We start from the raw sequence: 6490 nt of genomic DNA on the forward strand, positions 1-6490 counted from the left end.
AGCATTAAATGTCCTCCCATCCTGAGAAAGTTAGGACAGTACTCTGCCCCTACCCTTGAAGAAGACTGAAAATTAACCATCTGAAGATACTTTGCACTCTGAACTCAGACACCAGGCAGAGTTGAGGATGCTAGCTGAATAAGGGGAACTAAGTAATATTCCACATACCACACATTTGGTACCATCTCCCAGCCTCCTCCTCCTACTTGTCTTTCAGAATAATAGTAACCAGGAATATACCCCTTCAGTAGACAGAATAATGGCCCCACAAGGATGTCCACATCCTAATCCACAAGACCTGTGAACGTGTTATGTTACATGGTAAGGTGAAATTAAGGTTGCTAATACACCCTGGATGATCTGAATGCATCCAATGTGATCACAAAGGTCCTAATAAGTGACAGAAGGAGGGAAGGAGTATCAGGATATGAGAAAGACTCCACGGGCCACTGCTGTCTTTGAAGATGGAAGGGGACCACAGCCAAGAAATGTGGAGCAACCTTTAGCTGGAAAAGGCAAGAAAACAGATGCTCCCTAGAGCCTCCAGGGAAGAACACAGTCCTGCAACCCCTTGATTTTAGCCCAGTGAGACTTGTGTCCAACCTCTGACCTCCAGGACTGTAGGATAATACATTTCTACCATGTTAAGTGATACACTTATGGTCATTTGTTACAGTAGCAACAGATAACTTACAAAGCCCCCAATCCAGAAAGTGTAGGCTTCCTCACCTTCAACACTGACCAGTCCACAGGAAATTCATACAGACCAATATTGGCACCTGGAGTTTCCTGAAAAATAGCCGATGGCCCTCCCTGATCATCCTATAGTGAAATCTCCTTTTTAAAAACTACACTCATCCACACAGTATCTAAATCTGAAATATAAATGAACACCTAAGGATGAGTCAACACTTGGAAAAAGCTTTTGACATCAAAGAGATCCCAACAAACACAAAGACAGAAGGAATTGGATGGAAAAAGAGACAATGCCGGTGAAAAATGACTTTAAAAACATAATTGAGGGTAGCTGTAGTGGCTTATGCCTGTTATCCCAACTAATCAGCAAGGTGAGATGGGAGGATGGCCTGAGGCTGAGAGTTTGAAGCTACAGTGATTTATGATCATGTCACTGGACTCCAACCTGGACAACCGAGTAAGGCTCATCTCTAAAACAATAAAAATTAAATAAGAAATAAAAACCGTAATTGATATCCTCAAAGAGAAAAGATAAGATATTGAATCTATGAAATGGGATGCTGAGGTAACCCCAAGGATGAGATTATCAAATCAAACTCATAAGAATCAGAGATCTTAGCCAGTATCAAAATTTACTAATTGGGCCAGGTGCAGTGGCTCATGCCTGTAATCCCAGGACTTTAGGAGGCCCAGGCAGGAGGATCACCTGAGCCCAGGAGTTCAAGACCAGTCTGGGCAATATAGTGAAATTTCATCTCTACAAAAAATAAAAATAAATTGGCCAGGTGTGGTGGCATGTGCCTATGGTCCCAGCTACTCAGAAGGCTGAGATGGGAGGGTCACTTGAGCCAGGGAGGTCGAGGCTGTAATGGGCCATGTTTGTGCCATACACTCAAGCCTGGGCAACAGATCTAGACTCTGTCTCAAAACAAATAAACCAACAGAAAACCTAATTATTCAAAGGATACAGGTGATCATGACATGTAGGCAAAACCTGGAAAAGTCTGAAATGACCACTGGGGATCCCCAGTCCTTCCTTGCCACTTTATAACATTCTGTAGTCCAGAGTTAACATGTAAGGTTCTAAGTAGCATATATAAGACATCCATTACACAAATAGAGTTATTTTATTGACAAAAATCTTCTTTTTATACTCTGACAATTACATAGCAGACACTGACATTTTCGAGTGGGCCATGCCTCCATGTATGCATGGATTCCAGAATTGCACAGCAAGAGCCACCTAGCCAGACCCGGTACATCCTGGTAAAAGCATTCCAGAAATGAGACCTCTTTCTGCTTGTAGATGCTATCCCATTAGCTAGTTTGCAAGATTTGACTTGGTCCTTTCTATTTTTTTTTTTTCTTGGCATTTCCAAGTCAAGTCGAGTAAGTTACAAACCAGCTACTAATCCTTTTCTTCCCAGAAGGTATAAAAAGAAACATTCAGAAAGCTCTTAGAAATTAAAAATATGGAAGTGTAAGTAAATACTTCAATAGAAAGGTTGAAACATAATGCCATGGAAATCTCCCATACTGTAGAGCAAAAGGCAAAGATATGAACACAGAACAAATAACAAATATTAAAATATCAACTTAGGATTTAAGCCAAGTAATAGGAATTCCAGAGAAAGGAAACTAAGTTTTAACATGAGAAAGTGATGCTAGACATAACAGCAACAATTATTTCCAACTAAGGAAAGCCAATTTCCAGATCAAAAGGAGTCCCCTAGAAACAAGACTACAAATGAGAGGGAAACTACACCAAGGCTCATTGCAATGACGTTTCAGAATACCAGAGACAAAAAGAAGACCCTTAGAACTTGCAGAGAAGGGTAAAAAAAACACATCAAGTACAAAGAATCAGGAATCAGGCTGGCATCAGATTTCAGTGGGAACACTGAAATCTAGAAACCGATGAAGCAATGACTTCAGAATTCACAGCAGAAATCATTTGCAGCCTACTGACAAAAAAAATATATTAATCCAATGTGAGGACAGAATACAAACTTTTTTAATTACACGCCAAATCTCTATAAGCACTGGAACACAGCCTCTACCCAAACAAGGGAGACTACTAAGGAAAATAAGACATAGGATTTAATAAACAGAGAGTCTAGCACAGAGGACAGACAATGGAAATTCTGAAGATGGCGGTTAGGAGACCTTTCTCTGTCACCCAGGCTGGAGTCTGGAATGCAATGGTGTGATCATAGCTCACTGCAGCCTCAAACTCCTGGGATCAAGCAATCTTCCCACCTCAGCCTCTTGAGTAGCTAGGATTACAGGCACACACCACAACAGGTAAATTTTATATTTTTTTTTGTAGAGACATGGACTCACTATGTTGTTCAGACTGTACTTGAACTTCTGGCCTCAAGCGATCCTCCCGCCTTGGACTCCCAAAGCACTAGGATTACAGGTATGAGACACTGTACCTGGGCAGACTCTTTAAAACAACAACTATAAAACAAGACTAGAAGAGAATTCACCCAGAATGGAGAGGGAGGAAGGAGGACATGAAATCCAGAACAAATATCAGCAGTGTCTCAAACTGGATGGAGGGATGGATGGATGGATGGATGGGTATGGAGAGAGAGAGAGAGAGAAGAGTAATTGACATTTATCAACTTTTATTTTAACAGATTCTTCATTTGCATACGAATGCATTATGTATGAATTACAATAGGCAGTACATTCATATAGTTTTTAAAAACATAAAATATCTGTTTTCATCCATGTCTCCATCCATCCTGACCACCATCTTCCACACACACATCATTATTTACTATTTTCTTTGTTGTTTGTTTGTTTGTTTTTTGAGACGGAGTCTCGCTCTGTCACCCAGACTGGAGTGCAGTGGCGCAATCTCGGCTCACTGCAAGCTCCGCCTCCCGGGTTTACGCCATTCTCCTGCCTCAGCCTCCTAAGTAGCTGGGACTACAGGCGCCAGCACCACATCTGGCTAATTTTTTGTGTTTTTAGTGGAGACAGGGTTTCACTGTGTTAGCCAGGATGGTCTCGATCCCCTGACCTCATGATCCACCCACCTCGGCCTCCCAAAGTGCTGGGACTACAGGCGTGAGCCACCGCGCCCGGCCTACTATTTTCTTTTTAATGTTCCTTAATGTGACAAATAATTTGATATACTCCTGACGTTATATATGTATATCTCAAGGATAAATGCTCATCAGTAGGAGTTTCAGGTCACAGAATAAATGCATTTGTAATTTGGGGGATATTGCCAAATTGCCCTACATAGAGATTCTTTATAACGTGCAATCACAACAGCAGTGTATGAAAGAGCCTGTTTCTCTACAGCTTTGCCAAGAATGCATTGTAAAACTTTCAGATTTTGCTAATCTGAGAAGTGAAAAATGGTATATTCAGTTTAATTTGCATTCATCTAATTATGAATTGGATTTAACGTCTTTTCATAAATGTTTTAACATTTGTATTTCTTTTTTGTGAAATGTCTTTTCATGTCCTCCACTCTTATTCTATCAGGTCACTTTTTCTCACCAATTTCTGTGTGTGTGTGTGTGTATGTGTGTGTGCATGTATGTGTGTATGTGTGTGTGCGTGTATGTGTGTGTGCGCGAATGTATTGAGAAAAGATCTATACTTCTGACAATGAGTTTGGAAACTAAATAATAGTATTGAGAATAGAGACAGAAGACAAAGGTATTACGGTAAAAAGAGCCAAAGCCTCTTTTTCCACAATAGGGGGATGACAATAAATAATAGCTAAAACTGAAGTCAAGAAATAGCATTAGACAAACTCAGTGGCTCATGCCTGTAATCCCAACGCTTCAGGAGACTGAGGCGGAAGGATCACTTGGGGCCTGAAGTTCAAGCCTAGCTTGGGCAACATAGTGAGATTCCATCTCTACAAAAAATTAAAAAATTTAAAATAGCTGAGTGGTGACACATGCCTGTAGTCCCAGCTACTAGGGAGGCTGAGACAAGAAGGTCACTTGAACTTAACAGTTTAAGGCTGCAGTGAGCCATGATCATGCCACTGCACTCCAGCCTAGGCAACAGAGTGAGACCTTGTCTCAAAAATATGTATTTTTTTTAAAAAAATTAGGCTGGGCATGGTGGGGGGACCTCACGCCTGTAATCCCAGCACTGACAGGCGGATCACAAGGTCAGGATATCAAGACCATCCTGGCTAACATGGTGAAACCCTGTCTCTACTAAAAATACAAAAAATTAGCCAGCATGGTGGTGGGCACCTGTAGTCCCAGCTACTCAGGAGGCGGAGGCAGGAGAATGGCGTGAACCCAGGAGGCAGAGCTTGCAGTGAGCCGAGATCACGCCACTGCACACTCCAGCCTGGGCAAGAGAGCAAGACTCCATCTCAAAAAAAAAAAAAGTAATGTTTGCATATTCTGTTTTCTTAGATACAAGATTCTCTTCCTATGTTTGCTGATAGTTACTGAGAAGGAAGATTTCCTGCTATCAGAAAACCTCAGAACCCTAATCTAGGTGTTTTCTTCCTGTAGTATTGCAAAATGCAAGTCAATAAAGAAATGAATCTGAGAGATCTAAGTATAAAAACAGCATGATTCTTTCATAGTTTTGAGTCACTTCATTCAACTGATTCCATGGATTTTTTTCAACTTGCATTTCTAGTTCTCTGTATTGATTTCCTAGAGCTACTGTAACTAAGTACCACAAACTAGGTAGCCTAAAACAACAGAAACTCATTGTCTTACAGTTCTGGAAACTACAGGTTTTAAATGAAAGTGTCAGCAAGCCATGCTCTCCCTGAAGGCTCTAAGCGAGGATCCTGTGATCCTTCCATCCCTCCTCACCTGTTGCTAGCTTTTGATAGTTTATTGTTTGGTTTTGTTTTTGTTGTTGTTGTTGTTGTTGTTTGAGACAGGGTCATGCTCTGTCACTCAGGCTGGAATGCAGTGGTGCAGTCACGGCTCACTGCGGCCTCAACCTGGGCTCAAGCGATCCTCCCACCTCAGCCTCTCAAGTAGCTAGGACTGCAGGCTTGTGCCACCTCGTCCAGTTAGTTTATTTTTATTTTTTATAGAGACATGGTCTCACTGTGTTGTCCTGGCTATTCTCCAACTCTTGACCTCAAGCTAACCTCTTACTTTGGCCTCCTGAAGTGCTGGGATTACAGGCATGAGCCACTGCACCCAGCCTGGGTAGTTCCTTGTTTGTTGTTCCTTAACTCGTAGACACATCACCCCGAGCCTCCATCATCACATGATGTTTTCTCCATGTCTAAATTTCCTTCTTTTTATAAGAACACCAGTCATTGGAATAGAGTCCACTCTTCTCCAGTACAACCTCATTTTATCTTCATCACATCTGCAAAGATCCTATTTCCAAATAAGATCACATTCATAGGTACCAGAGGTTAGGACTTCGACATATCTCTTTCAGGGACATTCAAATCACACACCTTCCCAGCTAGTCATTTTGTTTATTCTAATGTATTTTTTAATTCTCTTTCCCTCCAGAGTTCACCTTGGCCTTCCTTCTGTGAAGCCAAAATAGGCTTTTCTGAGTAATACAACTGATTCAGGGAATAACTATTCTGAATATACCCCAACCCAGACCCACCTGTCCCAGGAAAATTGTATACCCTGTTATCCTAATCTACCTTCTCCAAGTAGGAAACCCCACAATATTTAGTAGTTGCCTATTAAATTTGATATCCAGTAATCTAGGATTACAGATGGATGGAGACATGGATGCAGTGGCTCACACCTGTAATCCCAGCACTTTGGGAGGCCGAGGTGGGTGGATCACCTGAGGTCAAAAGTTT

Source organism: Pan paniscus, chromosome 6 (genome assembly GCF_029289425.2).
Source record: "Pan paniscus chromosome 6, NHGRI_mPanPan1-v2.0_pri, whole genome shotgun sequence".
Lineage (NCBI taxonomy): Eukaryota > Metazoa > Chordata > Mammalia > Primates > Hominidae > Pan > Pan paniscus.